Raw genomic sequence first — 27380 nt, forward strand, 5'->3', positions numbered from 1 at the left:
CATTTTTTAAAGGATTACGACCAAAGTCCTGTGATGTTTTTCCTTCTATATTTTGTATCATATGGAAAGAGGGGAGGGAAAGCTGTTACTCCATGCCCAGCCTCAGACCTGGGAGCCCATCATGGAGGTCTGGGGTTTCTTCCTGAATCCCACCAGGGCACGGAGCACCAGAGAGAGCATCGTGGACTGAGTTGACAGAAATGGGGAGGACTACGTGAAGGGCTAGGTGAGTGTAGTTTTGTGGGGGATATCGTAAAGAACCCTCACCTTCCTTCTCTTGAGAGTGGCACGGGGACAACCATTTGAGAGAAGGTGGAAGAGTAGTAAATGCTTGGAACAACTGCTGTGTAAAATGGAATAAAGGAGGGAGCCACTGAGACTGAGAAAATAATTGCTAAGCAGTGTGGTGGCCCTGGGGAGGCTGGGAGTCAGGCTGCCAGTCAGTCGGATGGGGGAACTCTCTTGCACCAAAATTTGGATGGGATTGAGCCCAGGTTAAGGGAGACAGGACAGGAGCAGAGAGTGTGATGAGGCAGCAAGAACGGCGGGAACTAGAGATCCTGGTTGTAGAACCCCCCATCCTCTTTCCTGAGTGGCACTCTGAGAAGTCGGGGACGATTTTAGCATAGCAACTGTGTTACCCTTACTCATCCCCAAGGTGTGAAAGCTGAAGCCATAGCTGAGTCGTGCCATGAACAACAGCATCCCATGTTGGCCGAGCCTAGCCTTTCTGATTGGACGCACATAGGGGCCTCTCTGAGTTGGCACCTCTGCTGTGTTGCCTCACGCATATAATTCTGAGTCCAAAGTCTGTCTTTCTTGTTCAGTGACCACATTTTTACATACTTGGTACATATATTTGAGGGCTTAAGGAATGAGGAAACTTGAGGTCAAAGAGGACCTGAATTATCAAGTAGAGATGGGCACCATCTGGCTCCCCGAGCCTCCACCAATTGCAATAACTGCAAAATTAGAAAGTGATCTGATACAGCCTAGAGCAAGGTACTTTCCAAGCCTTAGTTTTCTTTCCTGTAGAATAAAAACTGCTATTAATAGTAATAACCTCCTCATGGGGGGTTATTCGATGGCATATAAAGCACTTTGAAAAAACTTTGGGCACTTAGGTGCTCAGTCATGGGTAGCTATAAATGAGGCAATGAGCACACACAGTGTAGTATATCCAGCTCTATCTCGCTTGTTAAGACTGTGTTGTCTTAGCCTGAATTCTCCAGAAAACAGTGGCTGAGCCAATAGCTTATCTGAACTCTTTTATTAGGGAGTACAATCCCAGGGAAGCAGAAGTGAGGGAAAGGGAAGGGGTCAGGGAAGAGCAAATATGAGGGGTGCACCACAGAGATGGCCAATGTTTCATATTAAGACCAACTAATTGCATCACTTCGAGGGACCATCTTCTGAGAGGCCATAAGGGCTATTGCATCTTAAGACAGTCCGTGGGGAGGAGGTGAGGTGTGAAGCAAGAGGGAGGAAAATTTATCCACTAACTCTCAGTTCCCACTGATCGAAGGTTTATCCCCTGGGGCATTAATTCCTCTGCACTTTGGTATGTATCGCTATGAGTTCCAAGCAGGTCCCGATGTATCTTAAGTCTCAATGTCAACAGGGAAGCCCTGTGTTGAAGACAAGAGGCTCAAGCCGTGGGCTAGAGACAAGCTGCTGTCAGGTAATTCTTGCTCAGTACCACGTGAGGCCATGGCAATTATGAGAACCTGCGTGAAGTTTGTCTCCAAAGTGAAAGCTGGAGAGAAAAAATGGCCAAGAGTCTTGGAGACAGATGAGCCTGGGATGATCTGAAGTGGAACTAAAATTTCCTGACATACCTAGGTTTTGAAAAGCCCTTTTAAACATATTGAATTATACTTCTTCACTTAAACATTTCAAGAGAAAGAGCTAGAATTCCAACCTTCATGGATTCCTAATATTCAAGCTTCTGTTTACTTGGCAGTTCCCCTTAACCATATCAAATAGCTGTTGGTACAAAAATCAAGAGTTAAGTACTAGAAGGGTACTTAACAAATCAAACATTTTGTAAGAAAAAGCCTTTATTCTGGGCTTCCCTGGTGGCGCAGTGGTTGAGAGTCCACCTGCCGATGCAGGGGACACAGGTTCGTGCCCCGGTCCGGGAAGATCCCACATGCTGCGGATGCGGCTAGGCCCGTGAGCCATGGCCGCTGAGCCTGCGCGTCCAGAGCCTGTGCTCCGCAATGGGAGAGGCCACAACAGTGAGAGGCCCGTGTACTGCCAAAAAAAAGAAAAAGAAAAAACCTTTATTCTGTGCCATAATTGCCCTTTAACCATTCTGTTTTGATATGTTGGATTTTCTACCAATAAAATGCTCTTGTAAAAATATAATACTCTTGTACAATGTCTTTCTTTGGAGGGACTATTTTCGTTCGGTTTGCCATTAGATTCTGTGACATTGGAATTCTTAGTATCTTCTGCTGAAATGTGAAGGCTATTTGCTACACAGTCTATCTGACTCACATATTCAGTCTAAAATTCCTCGAGAGAAGAGGTAGCTCCTTATATATCTATATATCTTGTACTCCTGTGGCATCTCTAGAGAATAACAAGCTTTCAATTAATATTTGTTGAGTGGGAAACAACCTAGATGCCAGACATTAGGAGACTATTAAACAAATGGTAGGGCAGCCATACAATGGAATTTCACACAGCACAGTTGTAAAAAAAAAAAAAAAATAGGAGTTTCCCTCTAATATAGACATGAAGAGATGGAAGACGGTAATTTTAAGTGAAATAAGCAAGGTTCAGAACTAATGTATAGAATAATCCTATTTTGCTTGTACATGCATATACACTTGTATATGGATATGCACATTTAGAAATCTAGAGGGACTTCCCTGGTGGCACAGTGGTTAAGAGTCTGGCTGCCAACAGGAATAAAGACGTAGAGAATGGACTTGAGGACACAGGGAGGGGGAAGGGTAAGCTGGGACGAAGTAAGAGAGTAACACTGACATATATACACTACCAAATGTAAAATAGATAGCTAGTGGGAAGCAGCTGCATAGCACAGGGAGATCAGCTTGGTGCTTTGTGACCACCTAGAGCGGTGGGATAGGGAGGATAGGAGGGAGACGCAAGAGGGAGGAGATATGGGGATATATATGTATACATATAGCTGATTCACTTTGTTATACAGCAGAGACTAACACAACACTGTAAAGCAATTATATTCCAATAAAGATGTTAAATTTAAAAAATTTTAAAAAAGAATCTGCCTGCCAATGCAGGGGACATGGGTTTGAGCCCTGGTCTGGGAAGATCCCACATGCCGCAGAGCAACTAAGCCTGTGCGCCACAACTACTGGGCCTGTGCCCTAGAGCCCACGAGCCACAACTACTGAGCCCGAGTGCCACAACTACTGAAGCCCTCGCGCTTAGAGCCCGTGCTCCACAACAAGAGAAGCCACTGCAATGAGAAGCCCGTGCACCACAATGAAGAGTGGCCCTGCTCGCCGCAACTAGAGAAAGCCTGCCTGCAGCAACAAAGACCCGACGTAGCTAAAAATAAATGAATAGATTTATTAAAAAAAAAAAAAAAAGAGGGAGAGAAAGAAATCTAGGAAGGAAGTGTACATACTAAGTTGTTAAAGGCTATTATCTTGAAGGATGAGATTGGTAGGGGGAAAGAATTTTCTCTTTTTACTTGTATTGTTTGTGGGGTTTTTGCAACAAACATTTATTAATTATGCAATCTAAAAGATGAACAAGTAAAACAAGCAATGCTTGGCATGAATCATGGGTGTTTGATGACACAGTAGAAAAAAATAGTCTACTGGGTACAAATGATTCTTTAGTTTTGACACTGAATTAGTCAGGTACCATTCTTTATTTAATCCTGCATGGAGAAAATGCTAGTTCCATTTTTTTTTAATCCCTATGAGAGCCACTGGAACCTCTGCATTCTCAATTAGCCCCAAAATAACAGTATTCTTGGCTGACTTGCTTGGCTATATATCTTTGTATTTGTAGTATCACTCTTCCTTCTGCAGAGAGTTCTGTTTGCAGCTTTACTGAGGAGATTAAAAAAACTTCCTAGCCGATACTGGTCATCAGCTATAGATAATGAGCACAGTCTTTTGCTTTTTAAAATTCTTATATTTTCACTGCCTAAGTCTACTCCAAGTGGAAGTACTCTGGTATATTGCAAACAGTTCAACGGTAATATAGGAGTCAGATGCCCTGGCATAAACGGTCTCCACACCCTAATGAATCCCACATAGCAAAGCATGATAAATACCTACTAAAATCCTTTGAAAAGAGGGATTGGTTATTTCAGGCTTTTTTCATTCCTTAGATCTTTTTGTGATGTCCCCCACGATACTTAGAGAATTACCCAGAAAAGGCAGAGGAATAGGATGAAACATAGCTGCTTTCTGGGTTTGCGTCAGCAGCCCTAACACCCGGCCCCTCCAACATTTCCCCTAAACACTGACCAGAAAACATCTTTGTCATCCCAGAAGAACTGGGTTTTCATCTCATTCTTCATCCCTCCCTATTTATGTACTTCCTGGTCTCACTCCTCCCCGCGCCCCCCCCAACAATCTTCATCCCCAGGCTACCAACTACAAATATGTTAGAGTGGCAGACACTTATCTCAAGCATCAGAGAATCCTTTGGAAATATAATGTCGAGGAAGGCTCATGTAAGTCCTATAAAAATAAGAGAAGGGTCAAAGAGAGCTCCCTGGAACTTTAGCAGAATGCCAAAGAACCTCACATCTGAGTTAGGAAGAACATTTTGTTATGCTGGACACTGGAAGACAACACATAGCCCATTAAAAACCCCAAGTAATGACAGCCAACAAAAATTTGAAAGAACATGCATTCATCAGAATGGAATCACTATTTCCCCAGATTTTTGACACTCACACCTTTGCTTTTCTTCAGGAAAGAAGAAGAGTGCAGCCGTAACCCATAAGCAGATTTCCCCATTTACATAGAGGAGAATAATGAACTTGAATGGGTAAAAGAAATCTGCATCCTGATTTTTCACATCTTCTGAAATGATATTTAACATTTATTTCTGTTATGAATTTAGGCAACAGATGACAGTCATATTGTTAGAATCCGTGACTTTGGAACCAATAGAAATAATAGATATACCACATTAAAGTTTTTGCAGAGATCTCAAAATATTGTTTACATTCACCACTATTCAAGATTATAGCAGTTAATTGACCGGCCACTGGATCTTGGTACTCCATGTGTTAATAAAGAATCCATACACTGCGATATAAAAAAATTTGTAATGTCTTGACACTTGTATCTCAATATAATTGGTTTCCTTTGTAATTCTATGTATTTTATGCCTCTAAGAACACTATTTTGAGAAGGAATCCATGGGATTCAACTCACTGCAAACAATGAGAGAATCAGCTGGTACCAGAGCAACCACTCAGCTGAGTCTAGCCAAAATTGCCCACCCACGTTATAGGATAAATGAAATGGATCTAGTTTGAACCACTGACTTTTGGAGTGGTTTGTGATATAGCAATAAATAACCAATAAATATCCTTACTATTAGGTATTCAACATTTTTCTCTAAAGCAACTTTTCCATTTAAATAACTTAATTTTTAAATAGTCTTTGTAGCACTGTACAAATAGACAAAAAATTCGCTTGACACAAATAGAAGTTAACCGAAAACAGATACAATGAAAACACTAAAGAATGTTACTACAATTTGGCTAGATATGCTGTCTGGGAAGGTTCTTTTTTAGAAAAGAGAGGTAAGTGCTAGAGGAGTGATAAAGACACATTACCTTCAAAGTGAGACCTTCACCTTGATGAAGGTAGAAAGACCAAAAAAGAATTATGTGATTCCATGTCATTTAATTCCTGTCCATTTCTCTTTTATAATCAGAACTCTCAGTGGGTGATCTTAACCCATATTTTGGGAAGCACTGGTTAGGACAGTACAGTCTGACTGGACTTACAGAAAAATGAAATCTTTGTATAAGCGCGTGCTTTATCTCCTGATATTGGGATAAAATGGCCACAACACAGACAGACATTCCACCCAGACAATGGCTATGAGGAATCTAAGACGTCACAGACCAACTTCACATGGATAAGAAAACTAAGGCCCCGTGAGATTAGACACCTTGGCCAGGGTCACACAGTGAGTCAGGGGCACAGAGCCTGGTATATGAAAATAATTCTGAGTAATTTCACTCCCGTCACCAGAGGACAGAGAGCACAGTCCTCATGATATACAGATGTTCAGATCTCATCTGTTAAATTAAGGAGCTAGTAGAAAAAGCACAGTTCTAGCTTTCTGTGAACGCATGAGTTTAAATGTTATAACAAGGAACCCAAAGGATTCACTAAGGAATGGTAAGGAAAGAGGCAAGGAATTAGGTAACATTGACTCACACACTGAGGAAAATCATCTCCTTTTTACTCTCTTTTGTCCCTTTGCGTTGGTCAAGGCTTTGCATCTAGCCTGGCACATATATCAGTAAATGATATTTATAATTAATAATGATAATGCTGGGACTTCCCTGGTGATCCAGTGGTTAGGACTCTATGCTTCCAATGCAGGGGGCGTGGGTTCAATCCGTGGTCAGGGAACTAAGATCCCACACGGTGCACGACACGGCCAAAAAATTTTTAAATATGTAATTTAAAAAATTTTTTTAATTTATTTATTTATTCATTTTTGGGTGTGTTGGGTCCTCATTTCTGTGCGAGGGCTTTCTCTAGTTGCGGCGAGCGGGGGCCACTCTTCATCGCAGTGCGCGGGCCTCTCACAGTCGCGGCCTCTCTTGTTGCGGAGCACAGGCTCCAGACGCACAGGCTCAGTAGTTGTGGCTCATGGGCCTAGCTGCTCCGCGGCATGTGGGATCTTCCCAGACCAGGGCTCAAACCCGTGTCCCCTGCATTGGCAGGCAGATTCTCAACCACTGCGCCACCAGGGAAGCCCTAAAATTTTTTAAATAATGATAATGCTAATATTAATAACACTAATAAATAGCTGAGCAGTTAAGAACATAGGCTCTGGATTTGAACTTCATCTCCTCGCACATACCAAATTTCCTACCCTGGCAGCTGAATTTGCTTCTCTGAGCCTCAATTTCTTCATTTGTAGAACGTGCATTAAAAAGTATTTACAACATACTGTGTTCTGAGATTCAAAGGAGACAGTATATGAAAAGTATTAAGAATTCTCCCTGTTTCATAGTAAGTAAATTACATAGTTAACTTTCTTACATATTAAGTATATTAAGTGCTCAACAAAGGATCTGATGATGACACTGATGGGGAGGTAAATCAACTTGTCAGCAGCAAATCACTGGTAAAGCAGAGACTCTGAAACACAGCTTCCCTTTCTAAAACAAATTCCCACTATTTCTCCACGTGACAAAGGTAGAGCCTTGACATTATCTTTTGAATTCATAACAGTACTTCCAAGGTGTACGTTCAGACGCAGTATGACTTTTGCTGTTGGTGTTGATCATCTTTATACTTTGCAACGTCATTTGAACCCAGGCTGATGTATAAGATTCACATGCAAATCTACTCCTGCATGAAGACTCTGCTCACCCCACCACACCCCTCTGTTACCCAGCTCCTTTACCTCGTTACCATGTGCTGGAAACCTCTACAAATAGACGCAATATAACTACGTTCTGGTTCCAAGAGCGACTCTGGCATCTGAACAAGATTCATACATGGCATGCTATTTTGGTAAAAATCATTTTCCCAAAACAGCATTATGAGAAAGTGAGGCCAAAAAGAACTTGCTGTTCTCCCTCACACTGGTACAGTGTGATGTGCTCAGGTATTCAAAACCTATGGTACGAATGTTTTTCTCTTTTGCTTTAAATGGCATTCCAACTTTGCCTGTTGCCTAGTCTGATTTCAAATAAACCTCGACATGCAAAGGGATGGTATTGTTTCCTTAGGACCTTGTGTGAGACTAGGTGGGTTAATGAGTTGCTATGGTGATGTTTTTAGTAATGAAATTGAATAATGGTAAAGAGAATCGGTTTTGGAGTCAGATTTAAGTTCAAACTCACATTCTGTCTCTTATTATATGTTTGACTGACTTTGCATAAATTAACTGACCTTTCCTGGTACATGTTCTCATGGGTAAAATAAGCCTAACAATACTACCTTGGAGAGGTATTATTTTGATTAATTCTCAGAACAACCCTCTGGTGTAGGTATTACTAGCACCATTTTAAGTTGTATAATCTGTCCGAAGTCACACAGCTAGTCAATGGCAGAGCTGGGAGGCCCAACTCATGATTTCTGGGGGGTCAACTGGGCTTAACTAGGTGGTTTTCACATAGTCAGACAATGGCTGCGCTGCAGGCATCTTAAAGGCTTCCTTACTCTCCTGGTGGCTGCTGCTGGCTGTTGGCTGGGACCTCAGTTTGGTGCTATCTGCTGGAACGCTGTGTACGGCCTCATCACATGCCCTGGGCTTCCTCACAGCATGGTGGCTGGGTTCCAAGAGCAAGCACCCTGAGAGAGGTCAGATGTAGGCTGTATCACTTTTATTAAGGTAATAAAACAGTTAAGCAACATCAGCTTCTATTCATTACAAGCAAGTCACCAAAGCTGGTCCATATTCAGGCAGATCAACAACCAAATGCAAGATGACAGTAGATTAATATCTTCCAAGTGTTGATGGAAAATAATTAAATCATAGAATTTTATATACAGCTAACATCAAATCAGTTTTCTTTTCTAAATGGGCCCAATCTAAGACATTTGAAATTGGTCATGAAATTTATTCAGTAGAACATTCAGACCACTTAGTTTATTGACTTTTTTGTTAGTAGGTTTTGTGGCTTGGTGTGGAATATGATTTCTTCATCAACATTAGAAGGCAGAAAAAAAGAACAGGGCTTCCCTGGTGGCGCAGTGGTTGAGAGTCCGCCTGCTGATGCAGGGGACGCGGGTTCATGCCCTGGTCCAGGAAGATCCCACATGCCGCGGAGCGGCTGGGCCCGTGAGCCATGGCCGCTGAGCCTGCACGTCCGGAGCCTGTGCTCCGCAACAGGAGAGGCCACAACAGTGAGAGGCCTGCGTACCGCGAAAAAAAAAGAACAACAAAGAGAGTAGAGGTAGAAAATAATAAAGATAAAAGCAGAAAATAATAAGATACTGTGATGGCTAATTTTATGTGTCAACTTGACTGAGATAAAGGATGCCCAGATAGCTGGTAAAACATTATTTTAGCATTTGAATCAGTAGATTGAGTGAAGAGAGCCACTCTCACCAATGTGGGTGGGCACCATTCAATCCTTTAAGGGTCTGAATAGAAAGAAAAAGACCAAGGAAAGGTGAATTTGCTCTCCGTTGAGCTGGGACGTCCACCTTCTCCTGCCCTCGGACCTTGGGGACCCTGGTTCTCAGGCCTTTACACTCAAACTGAATTACACCCTCAGCTTTCCTCGTTCTCCAGCTCACAGACAGCAGGTCACGGTACTTCTCACCCTCCATAATCTCAGCCAATTTCTATAATAAATCTATCTATATCTGTTCATATTTTATATTTTTTCTCTGAAGAACCCTAATACAAATACAAAACAAAAAAATGTAATATAGTTGATTAAGATAATTTAAAATGTAAATTTTGAAGACTAATAAAATAGATGACTCTTTGGCAAGTATAACTAAGACAGAGAAAGAGAATGAGAGAGAGAGGAAATATACACCCATAGGAAAAAGCATAACTGACAAATATAGAAAACATAAAAATAAGAAAATACTACATACAAAGCTATATTGATAATTGATACAACATAAACTAGAAAAATATGAATCATCACACTTGACAGGAAAATTAGAAAATCTGAATAGATCAGTAATTATAGAAGAAAATGTCACTGTAGTGAAAGACCTATTCCCCAGAAAGGCAACAGATCCAGGAGTATTCCCCTAGACTTTTAAGAACAGATAATTCCCATCTTAAATGCTTTATTTCAGAGCATCCACCCAACTCAAATAAGACAAGTACAACCTTTAATGCATAAACCATAAAATGGTTGCAAAGGAAGGGCAAAGTCATAAGCCAACCTTACTTATGAACGTGGACTGGAAATATTTTACATAAAATATCAGCATACTGAATACATATTAAGACAAAATGACCGTAACTGAGAAAGAGTTACCCAAGAAAAGTAAGTATTCTTCAATATTAGAAAAGCATTCACGTAAATTACTACATTCACAGATTAAAGAAGAAAAAACTGTAACAATTGCCATAGATGCCAGAAAAAAAATTAGAAAAAAACTAATTCTTCATAAACCAAAATGAGAAAGATATTTACCAGAGCATTTCAACAGACACCACACTAAATGTGGAAACATCATAAGCAATTCCATTAAAATAGAAACAAAGAAAAGATGCCAGCTCTCACTACTGCTTTGCAAAATTATCCTTGCGGATTCAAGCTAATCAATTTTTAAAAGGGGGAGGAGAGACAAGTAATTAATACTTTCAGTGATATATTTATCTACCTAGAAAACTCAAGAGTCCACTTCAAACTATTTAAATTTTATAAAAATTCAGTAAGATGTTTAGAAGTATAATTGGCACACTAAAATTAAGTGCCTTCCTATAGAGCAGTAAACTAAGAGACCTCATTACATGATCTGCATGAAATGCTCATTCCCCTGGGCCGGCTGCTTTGTAGCGAGGCTTCAGCCCAGAGTAAACCCACTATAAAGCCCCCACTTTTCCTGGCCACTCTGGATCCACCTCCCTTTACTTTCTTCCCAGCTCTACCACACCTTAAATCATCTTGCTTTTCATTTCTTACTTTCTTTTTCATCATCCTCCACCAGAAAGTAAATACTACAAGCCCAACACATAGGACATGTTCCATAAATATTTGTTGAATGAATAAATGGATGAGCCTGGGTGTGTCCAACTTCAAATCCACTATTTTCCCACCATATTGAGTTGCCTCCTGATGGAGTCTACACATTTTCCCTTTGCCATCCATTGTGGCTAAAAGCATCAGTAACAAAAATGTTTTTTGAAATGGTGACGTATGAGTCAAAATGGCACCAAAGAGCTTGACTGTTTTTTAAAATGTTTACATCTATTGAGGACAAGAGTCACAAAGTGGAGGAACTGAATCATTAGCAGAATTGGCAATACCAATGAGCTCTGATTTTTCCAGTTGTGGGGAACACATCGCCCCCTTACTGAAGATTCATTTATGGCATTCTGCTGTCCTTACTACATTAGTTCCCTGATGGCTAGATGAACTACATCTTTCTACAGGAAGAACACCTTTGTGCTGTCCAGCTAGAGGTCACAAGCTGGATCAGGAGACTCAGAGCACGCCCCAGATCCAATCCGCCACTGGAGGTCATATTTCTCCTCTCCGTGCTCTGTAATCCAGTTGTATCATCCCTGACCTCAGATAGCCTCACTCAGCCTTCACTTTTCTTCTACTTGCCCCCCACGGGGTGACTCACATATTCTCTGTCCTTCCCCCAGCTCCTCCCTCCCTCACCTGCAACGCTGTCTCCCCTGAACCCCTCCTTCCCTTGGCTTTGCTGAGCCTCCCACGCCTTTCCCAAATCCGCCTGTGGTCCCTGCCTTGTCTTTGTCCTCCCTCCCAGCGAGGGGCCAGCTCCCCATTCCACCCGCCTACACAGATGCTTAGAGCTCTCACACGTACAAGGTAGGGGAAGATAGGTGGGGTTTCATAAGCATCCGGAAAGATTTTATTTGACGTTTTGTTTCTGGTGTTTTCAATGCACTTATTGATTTGGGGAGGATGGTGGCTGGGGTGAGATTTCGTTGGTTGCTCTGACCCCTGCAGAAATCATCTTTCAGCCTGGCAGGAGATGGATATTTCTTTCCTCTCTAAAGTTGGTCACATATAAGCTTTGAATGTAAATTGGGTGTCAGAACCCTGGGTATTTTATATTCTTACCAAGTGCCATGCTCTGTGTTTATTTACTTCTCACAGCAACCTCGTAAAATACGATTTATTATTCCTATTTTATAGCGAAGGAAGTGTACTGAGAGAGATTACGCAAACTGTCGGTGGTGTTTCACTCGAAATCTCTTTCTTTCCCCAGATCATGTAAGGAGGTACAATGTAAATTCATAAAACCAGTTTCCTAGCTGTTCTCCCACCCTGCCCCCAAACTCCAGCCACAGAACCTCGGTCTGGAACTATCCCAGGCCTAAAAGCCTCATTAATTCACATATCAGATGGGTATCACACTGCAACTTCTCTTGCATAGCAAAAGGAAAGTTTGAACAGCCAAGTAGAATACAAATGAACAAGACAGCCTTCTCATGAGCCGGTTGTTATAATGCATTCTCCAACATTTTTAATTATGAAGCATTTCAAGCATGCAGACCACCTCTGCTCTGCCTATGTGCGTGCGTGTGCGCGCACACAGACACACACGCCCCCGGATTGGCAGCCTGGGTTCTCCCTTCTCAGCTGCCCCACCCTGCACACACCTAGCAGACAGTGTCACTCTTTTTTTTTTTTTAATTGAAGTATAGTTGCTGTACAATATTCTGTAAGTTACAGGTGTACAACATAGTGATTCACAACTTTTAAAGGTTATACTCCATTTATAGTTATTATAAAATATTGCCTATATTCCCTGTGTTGTACAATATATCCTTGTAGCTTATTTTATACCTAATAGTTTGTACCGCTTCCTCCCCTACCCCTATGTTGCCCCTCTCCCCTTCCCTCTCCCCCAGGTTAACCGCTAGTTTGTTCTCTATATCTGTGAGTCTGCTTCTTTTTTGTTTTATTCACTAGTTTGCTATATTTTTTAGATTCCACATGTAAGTGATATCATACAGTATTTGTCTTTCTTTGACTTATTTCACTTAGCATAATGCCCTCCAAGTCCATCCATGTTGCTGCAAATGGCAAAATTCTGTTCTTTTTATGGCCAAGTTAATTCCATTGAGACAGCATTACTCTTGAATGAGAAACAGGGGCTACTAAAGCTTCAAAACAAGTGTTGAAGGGGGAACGCCATGCTCAGCTGTCAGACGTGTCTTGGTGGAATTTTTTTTCTTTTAATTTGGAATCATGTGCAAAAGGGATCCTGGAGGGACTTCCCTGGTGGTGCAGTGGTTAAGAATCCATCTGCCAATGCAGGGGACACGGGTTCGAGCCCTGGCCCAGGAAGATCCCACATGCTGCGGAGCAACTAAGCCCATGTGCCGCAACTACTGAAGCCTTCGCGCCGAAAGCCTGTGCTCCGCAACGTGAGAAGCCACTGCAATGAGAAGCCCACGCACCGCAACAAAGAGTAGCCCCTGCTCGCCGCAACTAGAGAAAGCCTGCACGCAGCCACGAAGACCCAATGCAGCCAAAAATAATAAAAATTTTTAAAAAAATTTTTAAGGGATCCTGAGATCAGAAGATCCAACAGGAGTCAGGACAGATGAGGCCCTGCTCCCTGGGGGACCTTGGTAATGGAGATGATGAGATGGTCACAGTTGCACAAAAGAGGGGGTGTGCTGGGGAGGGGAAGGAGCAAGGGAGAATTAGGGCTCAGTGGGTACAGCGTTTCAGTTTTACAAGATGAAAAAGTTCTAGAAGGCTATTGCACAATGTGAATGTATCCAACAGTACTGAAAAATAGTTAGGATGGTATATATAATGGTATGTATTTTTTACCACAATAAAAAATAAATATTAAAAAGTTGAAAGAGGAGATGTGATGGGTTTGGGGTACCCGTCTCAGAGGAGGGCAAACTGGAGGTGGATGAGATCACATCACGTGGCCAGATGTCCATTTCTGGTCTCCTTCTCTGACATCTCAGTGTCTTTACTGGACTGTGGACCACTCTTGCAGCTGAGGTGCTGTCAGTTCACCCTCATCATAGCAGCAAGGCCCATTCTTGCCACACATGCAGAGGCCACCCGACAAACGCTAAGGAGTCTCCAGAATGTCTTGGCAGTCTTTGGTTGCAGGTGACAGAAATTCAGTTTGTGAAAGTTCAAGCCCGGGGGAAATTATTCACTCGTGAAACCAAGGAAACACTGAACAACCTCAGCATCTATGTGAACCAAATCACCATGGGCCTTTGTTAAATGCAGAACCAGCACCTTGAAGTCTCCCTACTTTACCGTTTTCACCATTGCCTCTCTCCGAAATGAGAGCTTTCTCCCAAATGGGATTAATCGTAGGACTTACTTCCTAGGGTGAGTTAATACATGTAATTAAACGTATTAATACATGCAAAGTATTGTGTACAGAGTAAGTGCTCAGTAGATATTCACTGTTTTTGTTATAACAGCAGCTTTCATCATTATTATTATTATTGTGATGGTTGACCAATTCTGGGCTATATTTTACACTTATATATTTATTTGTCTGCGTGTTTGTCTCCCCACCCCCACCAGACTATAACCACTCACCATGAAAGAAGGCCCTCTCTTTCATTCAGTGCCAGAGCCTCAGAGCCCAGCACAGTGTCGAGCCCTAAGCAGGTACTCTGCTTCAGAAATTAGAGAGAGACAGTCCCATTGCCCTTGGTCCCCAATCCAAAAATTACACACGGGGATTCTGACTGGGCTATCCTGGTCAGGTGCCCATCCTTAGACTAATTAACTGAGGCCAGAAAGATGGGGTATGTTGTGCAAAAGGCTGCGCTTCGTTAGCTGTGATGAGAGAAGGGAGAGGTACCTGAGCCAGGCAATCCTGCAGATGACCACGAGAGGTCATGAGGACTTTCTCCAAACGCCAAATCAGAAGCTGATAACTTACCCATCATAGCCATCTTAGGGTGATCGAGGGCCTCAGAATACGCATAATAACCTCATAATCTCAAGGTTGAAATATCCCTTATGCCACTTGTAAAACTGTGCTGTGTGGTTTGGGCAGACAAAAATAAATGTGAACAAATTTCCAAGCACCTCACAATGGGGATAACGCCACTGTGTCTGTGGGTCTGTTCAGAAAAAGATGGAGGGTATCCAACTATAATTCCTTAATATGCAATAAAAATACCACCTGAGACAGACTCAAAGCTATTTTGCAAACCAGGACCTCAGAGGGAGACTTTGGCACGTCGGTCCCCTGGTGTCCCCCAGCATTCTGTCCTTGTTGGAGCATGTCACCCACCCCTCCACCACTGGCCTGGATGGCTTTCAGGGATGGTTCCACATCTCATCTTTCTATGCAGCCTCCCAGGCACCAGTGTAGTATGCTTCAAGTTGCCATTCAATAAATAATTAGCTAAGGAATTAATGTAGGAAGGCATGGACACAGGTTGATCACCACCAAGGAGCCTGTCCATCCCTGGGAAATAGAAAGAGAGGAGAAGAGGATGCCTTGGTAGTTAGAATGCACTACCCCTAAGATAAGAAGACTCCAAAAACCTCTATACCTGTTTGGGGTACCCTGTAGATGTTTTCACAAGAGAATTCCCTTGGGATCTTTGATAGAAAACAGGCTCAACAGACTCTGGCCAAAGTCTTATGACTTCTCCCTTTATTGCACCTGCGCAGATGGACAAGCGTGTGGGAGAGTGTGGTCTTCAAACCCAGCTTCATGGCAGTATCCCTGGAGAAATTCGGGGAGATACAGGTTCCTGAGCCTTCCCCCAGCCGTACTCATCCAAAGCTCAGTAGGGGGGCCCTGGGATCTGTTTTCTTCTCAACAGTTTCCAGATGACTTTATTATAAAATTGGGGGAGGGGTCCAGAAATGACCCCAGACTAGGAATCAAGACTAATCTAGCTCTAATGCTCTAATCTAGCTCTGCCACTCACCTTATCCCTCCTCTTGGGACCTCAACTATTCTCTCACAAAACGAAAGTCTGGATGAGCCACTTTAAAGGTCCCTCTGGTGCCAGCGAACAATCTGGCCCAGTACAGACCTTCCAGCAGAGAGAGCAGGAGAATTCTTCTGCTCTTGCCAAAAGATCCCAAATCCCCCCTGAGGCAGAGAGAGGAAAAGGCACTAAATTAATGCTATCAGAACAGAGATTTGGCTATGACATCTTCAGGAACCATAGATTACTTTTTTTTTTTAATACTTATTTTATTTATTTGGTTGCGCCGGGTCTTGGTTGTGGCAGGCGAGCTCCTTAGTTGTGGCTCGCTGGCTCCTTAGCTGTGGCATGTGAACTCTTAGTTGCGGCACACCTGTGGGATCTAGTTCCCCAACCAGGGATCGAACCCAGGCCCCCTGCATTGGGAGCGCGGAGTCTTAGCCACTGCGCCACCAGAGAAGTCCCCACAGGTTACTTTTTTAATTTGAGCTATAACTGACATATAACACTGCACTAATTTTAGGTGTGTAACATAATGACTTGATATATGTATATAGTGCAAGATGATCACCACAATAGGTTTAGTTACCATCCATCACCTTTTGTTTTTCTTGTGATGAGAACTTTTAAGATCTACTCCCTTAGTACCTTTCAACTATGCACTACAGTGTTGTTAACTCTAGTCATCATGCTGTACATTTTCACCTACTTTATACCTAGAAGTTTGTATCTTTTGACCACATTCACCCATTTGCTTACCCCCACCCCCCGCCTCATATCTGATGCAGTGTTACATCTGTGAACCCCATCTGTGTTGCTGTAGGCACTTCCAGACCTTCCCTCCCAAAAGCGGGAGTCTATCGTGTCTTCTATGCATCCCCCCAGGGATGGGCATCCAGACCAGCTCTAACCCCGTCCCCACCACCAACACGGGCCACGCTGCGGTATTGTCCTTCCTGTTTCCTATGGACCTGGGGGGAGTCTCTTCAGGAACTGTAACCCAGAGTGGAAATGCTGAGTCACACGCTGTGAACTGACTGTTGCCCTTTGGAAGCACCGTCCTTTTAGTGCCCGTGCCAGCCTGGCCTTCCTCCTCAACAAAAATATCTCTCCCACCTCCATAAAGTGCATGAAATTCCACCAATAGAAATCCTTCCAGGCCATAAATTCTTTTAGGTCTTTAAGGGTTCCTCTAACAAAATTCAAATATCCCTCTGTATGAAATATGGGACATGTTTTTCTACTCTTTGGGGTTTTGTGAAGAATACATAAATAACTCATCAAAGGTACCAAGCCCAAGTGCCTGGCACATTCATGGACACTCAATACGTTTTTGACTTCTTTCCCTTCTTTGAATACGAATACAGAAACTTCTAGAAAAAACACTTAGGAACAACACCTGGGAAGGGAGAGCGATTGAGAGAGGGTGAGGATGAGGTACCTTGTAGAACACAGCTGCCAGAGGATTAGGAACCTAGGGCAGCAAAGTCCCCTTCACCCTCAGGATTGTCACCTAGGGCAGACCTGACCTGAAACCTCATCCTTAAGCCCGGACACCCTGGAGGGTCACATGAATCTCTTGGAGGGCTTGTCAAAACACAGAAGGCTGGGCCTTCCCTCAAGCATTTCTGGTTCAGGAGGTCTGGGTGGGACCTGAGAAGGTGCATTACTCACAAGTTCCCAAGTGATGTCGATGCTGCTGGCTTGGGACCATGCTGCACTGCCTAAATCTCCTTCACAGAACTTGGAGACTGTTTCAGCTTTCTCCGGATTTTCCTTAGAAATAATTCACTCTGACAGGCCAGACAAAAGGTAATTTCAGGCATCCAGAATGAGCCAGATGTAGCCCTCAGTGATATGAACAAGCCAAAATACACCCCAAGATTTCATTTGATATATTCTTTTAATATGAAAACTTGGCAAACGGGTTTTTATTTTTAGGTTTTAGGCTGGATGGGCAAATTCACCTCCCTTACCTCTATTGAGCCTATAATTCCCTTCTATGTTTATTTTTCGACAGGAATGTTTTCTGAGAAGACAGCTCACTTTCTGAGGGCTCTCAGGTGTCAGAGGGCCTGGTCTTCTCAATGAACACGGATATTCTGGGCTCTGCCCTGCGCATCGGGACCTCTTTGTATTGTCCCTGCAGCATTTCAGAGCTGGCGGAACTGAGGAGGACCTCTATCCCAATCTTCTCAGTTTACACAAGCGAAGCCACCTGCCAAAGCACTGAGAAGGAACCCACGTGGCTGTACACAAAGCCCCAGAAGTGATGTCTGGAGAGGACGTGGGTTTGAATGCAGCCTGTGCCACATTTCATTAACCTGACCACCAGACCCAGGCCAGGCATCAACTTCTGCAAACCTCAACTTTCCTTTCCACAGAATGGGCATCAAAATACCTACTGTCAAATAAAAACCAAACTTAGTAAGAATTATTGCAAGCTGTAGGGGGGCATCTATTGTAATAGGATGAAGGGGGACTGTTGCAATATGGAAAACACTGTAACCCCATAAGCTCTACAAGCATCTCAAGAGTTAGGTAAAACGGAGTTCCCTTTTATAGAGAGAGGAACGAATAAAGCTAGAAAGAAGCAGACATGGGGAAGCAGGGTAAAAGGGCCATGTAATGGGACAGTAGATCAGAGAATGTTTTACCCTGAGGAGAGGCTGTCTGCTGCTTTGGCCTGAGGGCGGGTCAGACTTCAGGGGCCTGGACAAAGGAGAGAACCGTAATCAAAGTTTGGCTAACAAACATTTTGTTCCGAATGATCAGTGGGGACAAGCAGTCCAGCTAATCATTTATGGTAAAGAAAGGGACCGTGTAGGCTTGTCACGGGTAGAGAAGGGAGGCATTCGTAAGCCTTTAGGGAAATCATGTGGGGAAAGGTGGTCCTTTGCAGTGAGCCATTTTCCAGAACACAAAAAGGTTGGAGGATTTCTTAAACTTCAGATCAAATTCAACATTGTCACTGCCTTAACTCTCACAGGATTGACAAGAAGTTAAATAAGGTGATGCTGTGTGAAAGCACTTTATTAACCAGTGGGAAGTGTGATGGAGGCTGGACCAAATGGATACCTGGGTCTCCTAACTTCTAGCTTGTCAGGATTGCCTATCCTCTCCCCACTTCACACTGTCTTTTATAGATTGGAGTTCTGAGTTAAGATTTCAACTGATAGGGATCTCTACAACTCAATTAAGAGAAAGAGATAGCAAATCGTGGAATTGCAACTGCCCCTTTCTAACTCTTACCTCCTACGACTCTATAAAATATTTAAGAGCCACACCAGGATGGGGTATAATCAGTGTATGGTCAAATAAACCCACAACATCGAATTTCAGCTCCTCCAGGAAGATTCTCTGGAACACCAGTGCCAGCCAATGCCTTGCAGAGGTCAAGGTGGAAAAGGAGAGTGTTGGAAGCCAGTTTTCAGAGGCGGGTATCCTGGCTGGTGCTACTCTGACCATCCAGGGCTGAACCATCTACAGGCCCCACGGCAGCCCCTCTGCCCTCGGAGTGGACTTTGAGGTGATCACTTCCTGATTACTTCCTGTCTCGACTATGCCAGGGCTGGAGTCTCTGAGCCCTGAAGACCACCCTCTTGCCCCTCTTTCCTTATTGTTTTTCCCATCTCTCTTTTTCTTCTCATCTCTTAAAATAAGTTCTTGCTGGAAAAGAAAAGTCACACTATTCCAAGTCACTCTGGGAGAAACAGGCTTGAAATATTAATTTGAATCATGGCAAAATAAATCAAATTTATCTATTACACAGCTGAGCTTGGAGAATAAGATATATATCTCTTATGTTTCTTTTCTTAATTCTACATCTATCACGTCTCTGGTTTCATGATACAATTAGAAACCTGAGAATGTGCTTAGAATGTGCAGCCTCTCCCTGCGGCTGCCCCGCATGAATGCTGAGCTGTATTCACTGTGGTGTATCTTACTGCCAATTGAGGCTAATAAATAAAACTTGTCACTTTCACTCCATAACCCAGAATTACTCAAATATGTCCTTGTCAAAATAACCTATGTTGAACAAGCACTGGTAAAAAATGTAATTTTTTTCCCTTTAATCAAGAACTTCCTGGAACACTAAACAGCAGCAACACAATCAGAAGCGACGCTAAGGAGCGCTTACTCACATTTCATGCAGCTCTTTGTGTCGCGCTCAAGTTCGCTCTCCGGGAGCCTGATCATTTCTCTGTGGTCAGGCCAGAATTTTTATGAGTTTGACTAAAGTCTTATGAGATCCAGAGCTCAAGGAAAAAAGACAAGGTGACCTTCTTAAAAAGTCACAGATTAGGGACTTCCCTGGTGGTGCAATGGTTAAGAATCCACCTGCCAATGCAGGGGACACGGGTTCGAGCCCTGGTCCAGGAAGATCCCACATGCCGCAGAGCAACGAAGCCCGTGCGCCACAACTACTGAGCCTGTGCTCTAGAGCCCGCGAGCCACAGCTACTGAGCCGGCATGCCACAACTACTGAAGCCCACGCGCCTAGAGTCCGTGCTCCGCAACAAGAGAAGCCACCAAAATGAGAAGCCCGCGCACCACAACAAAGAGTAGCCCTGGCTCGCCGCAACTAGAGAAAGCCTGCACGCAGCAACGAAGACCCAATGCAGCCAAAAGTAAATAAATAAATAAAATTAAAGGGCAAATAATTTTTTAAAAGTCTTAAGTGGTTATTGATCTGGTCAGGTCTTCTATTTGAATTAACTTTGAAAATTCATGTTCTTGTAGAAAACTGTTTATTTCACTTATAGTTTCACATTTATCAGCAGAGTTACACAGTTTTCTCTAAACATTTTCAAGTTTCTGTATTTCTCATTTTGTGATTATTTTACAAATTTAAATGTATGTATTTAGTTTATAATAAAGATAACATCAGATCAGTGGAGAAAGGAAAGATGATTAGAAAATAAAACTTTGACAGCTATTTATAAGAGAAAGCAAATATCTTGAATATAAGGTGAATATGTACTTACATATTCTAGTTGAAAAGCATAAAATATTTTTAACTTGACAGATTTTACATCATAAACTAAAATTTCATGCATCAAGTTATAAACAAAATTTTAAAATAAGCAACAAACTGGTGAAAAAATATACATTTTTTTTGCAAAGGGCTAAAAGCCTTATTACAAAGAATTTGTTAAAATAAATATGAAAAATCTTCTGGCACATTCACTAGAAAAAAGAACAAAAGATATGAAAGGGAAATCCATAAAAGAAAAAATTCTAATGGCCAATAAGTACATCTTTAAATGTTCTGTTCAAAGTTAAAATGTTCACATCAGAGATAAGCAACTGAGATCTCATTTTCTATCCAGGAAAAAATGAAAAGAATAATAATGTGTCACTTATGAAGCAATAGGCATTCCCATACACTGCTCGTAAGCATGTAAATTAGTATAACTTTCTGTAGGAAAATTTGACAATCTGCATCAAAATCCTTGACTCAGCAGTTTCAGTTTTACAATTTATCCTAGGGAAATCAGCTATGTTTGCAAAGATAATGCACAGGGACATTTCAAAATATTTTTTTAACAGAAAAAAATGGGATAAACCTAAATACTGAACAATAGGAACGTGGTTAAATGAATTATGACTTATCTACAAAGAGGGAACCCTGCAACTGAATCATGAAAAATCACCCTGTAAGAGCATCTGTGTGTGTATCTGGACTCTTCTTAGGGCCCCACCCCTGTCCTTGAACTCACTCCCCCGAGTAAGCTCCCTGCCCACCCCTAGTCACAGGCTCTCTTTTGAGGAGGCAATCCCAGCTGAGAAAATTGCATGTCATTTCTACTCTAGAATGTAGGCTTGGTGGTTCTCCACAAATTCACCTGTCATCTTCAAAAAGTCCCACATTAAAGAACTCCCATTAGATGGCTTTGTACCTAAAACTATAGTTTGGGCAGACCCTGTCTACATTTTTTTTTCTTTTTTTTTTTTTTTTTGGCTGCATTGGGTCTTCGTTGCTGTGTGGGGCCTTCTCTAGTTGCTGCAAGCGGGGGCTACTCTTCGTTGCGGTGCAGGGTCTTCTCATTGTGGAGGCTTCTCCTGTTGCGAAGCACAGGTTCTAGGCTCGCAGGCTTCAGTAGTTGCAGCACGCAGGCCCAGTAGTTGTGGCTCGTGGGCTGTAGAGCGCAGGCTCAGTAGTTGTGGCACACGGGCTTAGTTGCTCCGCAACATGTGGGATCTTCCCTGACCAGGGCTCGAACCCATATCCCCTGCATTGGCAGGAGGATTCTTAACCACTGTGCCACCAGGGAAGCCCCCCTGCCTACATTTTTAGAGTCAAAATTCTGGAGCTCAGTTTTGGCAAAACCAGGTAAGGAGCCTCATCTTAGGATACCATTCTAAAGAGGCTTACTTCTGACTAACTTTTTATATGGCATCGGTCCATCTTATATTTTTGCCATAATCTTCCTCTTTTTTATTCTACGTAACATCTGATACGTTCTTAATTATGTAGATATTGAATAACTGCTCTGGCTAGCCGGGCACATTAGCTGGAGCCAGCAGATGAAATATCAGAGGAAGCCTTTTAAGCCCTGAGCAAGTGGGAAATTGTCTTTCAGAAAAATAATCCATTGTGACCTGTGAGATGCAGCAAGAACTTGCCAGGTTAAAGCATCAACAGTCTCTCCTCCTATTCCTGGAGGAGATGCAGTACAGCCCTGAAGGCATTAGAAGTCTCTAGCAATGGGTCCATTTTGCAGAGAGAAAGCAGAGTAAGGTCACGGCAGGTGGTGATGGATAGGTTTCCGTCCTGCAGTTTCCTCAGGAGGCTTCGGAGTTGCTGATCAGATGTCAGCAGAACATAAGATCTAAATTTATTTTTACTTTCACAGTGATGGATTTTTGCTTCTCTTTCCAGGTGCCCTTATTATCAAGAGCAAAAACTGAATTTGAGGGAGGGAGGGAGGCCTTGAACTTGGAATGGTGACCATAGACCCAACACAATTTCTCTTTTTAGTAAGCTTCCTAGAACACTGACCTTACCCCGAATCACACCATTGTCTGCCCCTCACTCCCCCTTGAACTCTGGCATGTTCCAATATTGACCAGTAAATTCTCTGGCCATGGAGGTGCCACCCAGCCTAGCCCACATTTATCTAACAAACACTATAAAGGGATTCTACAGGCCAGGTGCTATTCTCAGCCCTTGACCATTGTCAACTCACTTAATCCCAATAACTCCTTATCAGGTAGATATTGTTATTATCCCTATTTTATTAGTCTCATCCATAGTTTATTTCCTTACTTTTTATTTATCTCATCCATAGTTTATTTCCTTACTTCTTGTCCAAACATCACAGCAGGCTACAGATTTGTTTCCCTATTGCTAGTCTCTTCATTTTATCCATCCTTCATTCTGTTTCTAGAATGTTCTTCTTGCCCCCAAACCTTCAGTAGTCCCCTAACTGCCTGTAAAGCAAAGTTATATTGCATGAGCCTGGTGTAGAAGACCTCTTTTCTCACTCCCCACCACGTCACTCCATAAATCAGCTTTCCTACGTTCAGCCACAATAAATTATTCAGCATCCCTCAGAAAAAGCAAGCCTTTAACATCTACATGCCTGTGCTTTCTCTCTTAGGATGGATTCCCCAGGAAACAGACTCCGAGGCAGAGATTTGCAGGCAAGAAGTTCTCTGGAGAATTCTCTCAAGGACGTTTGTAAAGGAGTGTATTCACTATCTCTTACGTAGAAAATTACCCCAAACTCTGCAGCTTAAAGCAATTAAACATTTATTGTCTCCCACAGTGTCTGTGGGTCAGGAATTCAGGAAAGCTTAGCTGTGTGGCTCTGACGCTCATGAGGATTCATCAAGCTGCCCATCCATCAGGGGATCTACTCCCAAGCTCACTCCATGGTGTTGGCAGAACTCCTTCCTGGCCACGTGGGCCTCCCACAGTGTCCATAACAGGGCAGCTGGCCTCCCCGAAAAAGCGTAAGACAGGGCGAGGGAGGGATGGGCTGTACCCGAGACTGAACCCGTCTTTCCATAAACTAATTCAGGAAGTGACACCCTATCCCGACTGCTGTGAATCTGTACACCAGGATGAGTCCGTAAGTCCCGCCTGCACCCAAGAAGAGGGGAATTAAACTCTACCTCTTGAGGGTAGAAATGCTAAAGAGTTTCTGAACAAACCTTAAAAGCCATCACAGAGAATGAGGGAAAGAGGGATGGGCAGAGGGAGAAGTTAAATGGATTCAGTCTCAGCAGAGGCTCGGCTGACCCTAGGAGAGGCTCTGAAGTTTGGATGGCCCTTCAGAAACATCACAAATTGAGGTAAGGGGGCCAGCTTTTTTATGCCTGCATCTCCTAGACATGGAAGCAGAGTGGTCCCTGGAGGGGTTTGCCAAGGTCTATGTAGTGTCTTTTGCCCCATAGATTCCCCTCATGCCTTGGGATCTGATGGAGCATATGGGCCAAGCAGCAGGGCTATTTATACACGTCTGGATCTGCTACAGAATCCTTTCCTGTTCTGGCATCGACTCCAAACTGGTGGTCTCCCATGTCATCCAGAAAATGGATAAGCACTATATGATGTGCTACTGGACATGCTACTCTAGAATCTAAAAAGTCTTACCAGGAATTGTGCTTCCTTCTTAGTGGTCAAAGTTTTTGGAAGACCCAATAATTTGCATGGAATATCCTCCATGTTTCCAGACCACTGTACCCCTAAACATTTCACTGATGTAGGAGGTCCTGAATCCTTTATAGGGTTTACTCCTTCATCTGGAACACAGGACTCTTACCAAGATCGCTGTACTCTTGCCAATCCTTGTTAATATAGTCCAACCAACATACAGGATGTCCAGATGGTAATAATTTGACCACCTTCTCTGGAATTCTGCCCCTTTTTACATTAAATTCTAGGCCTGGTCCTTAGATTTGTACTGCCTTCCAGCTGCAGGATATGACAGTTCCTTCACACAATGGCAAGGAAGCCCTCCGACTTCACATGTTCCTTCACATGTTGTCTTAAATTGAGGATTAATCACTCTTGACCGTTCATTAAATGTTTCCAATGCATCATTTGTACTTAGCAAGAGGCCTCCAATTCCGTAGTCATTATAACTACTGCTTCCCCTGTGCCTCTCAAATACCAGAGCTTTCTGTTCTACAGGAATCACACCCGGGTGGCCAGTGAGAACACAGACTCCTATGGGGAGAGATTTTGGGTCTTCAATCCACTGCAGCCTAGCCCTTAGAACAAGGCCTGGCATTTAGTATTCCCTCAATAAACATGTGCTAATCTGTGGATAACTCCACTGACTTCTTACATCACACACTCCTGGTATCCCATCTAGCTTATGCTATTCTATCTTTCTGGAATATTCCTACTCAGTCGCTGAGTACAGACTCTCTCTCTCTCTCTCTCTCTCTCTCTCCTCTTTCTAAGAGTTCCAGTCATTCTAAGAATCGAAATACTTCTCATCTCTTTCTCCCTTCAGCCAGTGTTTACCTCCATCCTTCCATAACAATACTACAAGATATCACTCTTCAGTGGTTTCTCATAAAATACCTTGTGTCTTACCTTGATTCCCCCAACACATATGCCAAGACAGGACTGGATGCATTTAGTTTCTATGGGGAGCGATTCCAGAAGCATAAATGATGGTGTGGGGAGAATGCAACAGAGAAGGAAGAAAAGCCAGGCGAGTACATTAATAAGTGGGTTACTTCTATGGGAAACCTCAACTCCATTCTGCTGGGAACTTCCTGAGATACTGTGTCCAATACACCTCAGAATCAACTCCACAGAGGCTGGGGCTGCTAGAGGGGCTGGGGCATTGTCCACCAACTTCTACACCTCACAGTCTGAGAGTTGCCCCCAAGGGCATTCATTCCCTTGCATCTCAGAGTTGCCCTGCACCTTGGTGCTGAAGAAAACCCTCAAGCAGAAAAAATAAAAATAGAGGCATTGAGGAGAGAAGTTCTCAGCTTGGTGGAAGCTGTCCACTGCAGCTGCAGTTGGCTCTGGGAGCTGACAATACTGTTTGCTGGGCTGGTCTTTCAAAGTTTCGAGTAAGTGTTTTAATGGTAGGGATTGCATAACATAGGTCTACCTTTCTTCACAGTGCCTGGAAGAGTTCTGGGTGTCATGACACCTGTTGTGTTTGTTTTATCCTTGTTTGTTTCTGATTCTGCCCTAATTCCATTCACTCTTATTCTGGAAACTGTATCCCATTGTTCCTCTGGGAAGTCACTTCCTGCCCTGCTCTAGTTCATGAATTTTCAATGGAATTTATTCCACTGTGGATTCAGTGGACATGGCTCCAGAGGAAGACAGGTAAATCAGGTCTGGCCAAAGTATTTTATTTCTCTGGCCATAGTAATCAGTTCAGAGATGGGAAGGTGATGCAATCATACCCAGTGAGTCACAAGGAGACTTCTACTAAGATTGCTGGGAAACTGTCTCCTCTTTTCTCCCAGCATTAAACTTGTAGGTCTTCTTGAAACCCCATGTTTGAGAGTTACCCACGAATAAAGGCAGCGCCTAGAAAACTGACACAATAAATAAATAGAGGAGAACCAAGTCTCGGTGACACTACTTGAATCAGATCAAACTGGGTGCCTGGAGCCAACCATCCCCATTTGGCATAAGCCTGTTTGGTTGATTTTGCTGTTACATCAATGAAAAGAGTTCTGATACATGTGCACATTTGTCTAGTCAAGACGCTGGTTTCAAGGAACAGCTGCCAACTCAATCTTCCTCAAGTTTTAATAATTAGAAAAAAAGCCACCAACTCAATCCACCTCAGGTTTTAATTTCAAGGACTCTTAGCAACAGGGAACAAAGCTCAGAAAGACTACACAGGAGCAATGGCTCTGGAAGGCAGCTCACAAGTCTTCCGGCTTCTCTACTGGACAATCACTGAGGGAACTACTGAAGGACGAGCTTCAGGAGGGAGAGAATTAAAGTCAGAGGAAGGGAATGAGATACAAGAATAAATGGGGGAAAAGTTGCTGGACATGAGGGTATACCTGAGAAAGCTCAACTGTACAAAATGGCAACAATGGCTAGACTGAGGGTTTAAAAAGACAATGAGGACTTCTCTGGTGGTGCAGTGGTTAAGAATCCACCTGCCGGGTGTGTTTAGGAATCCGCCTGCCAGTGCGGGGGACACGGGTTCGAGCCCTGGTCCGGGAAGATCCCACATGCCACGGAGCAACTAAGCCCCGTGGGCCACAACTACTGAGCCTGCGCTCTAGAGCCCATGAGCCACGACTACTGAAGCCCGTATGCCTAGAGCTCATGCTCCGCAACAAGAGAAACCACCGCAATGAGAAGCCCGTGTACCGCAACGAAGAGTGGCCCTCGCTCGCCACAACAAGAGAAAGCCCGTGCACAGCAACGAAGACCCAACGCAGCCAAAACTAAATAAATTTTAAAAATTAAAAAAAAAAAAAAGAAAAAGAATCCGCCTGCCAATGCAGGGGACACGGGTTTGAGCCCTGGTCCGGGAAGATCCCACATGCCGCGGAGCAACAAAGCCCATGTGCCACAACTACTGAGCCTGCGCTCTAGAGCCCATGAGCCACAACTACTGAGCCTGCATGCTGCAACAACTGAA

The sequence above is a fragment of the Phocoena sinus genome, chromosome 15 (assembly GCF_008692025.1).
Source record: "Phocoena sinus isolate mPhoSin1 chromosome 15, mPhoSin1.pri, whole genome shotgun sequence".
NCBI classification, from domain to species: Eukaryota; Metazoa; Chordata; class Mammalia; order Artiodactyla; family Phocoenidae; genus Phocoena; species Phocoena sinus.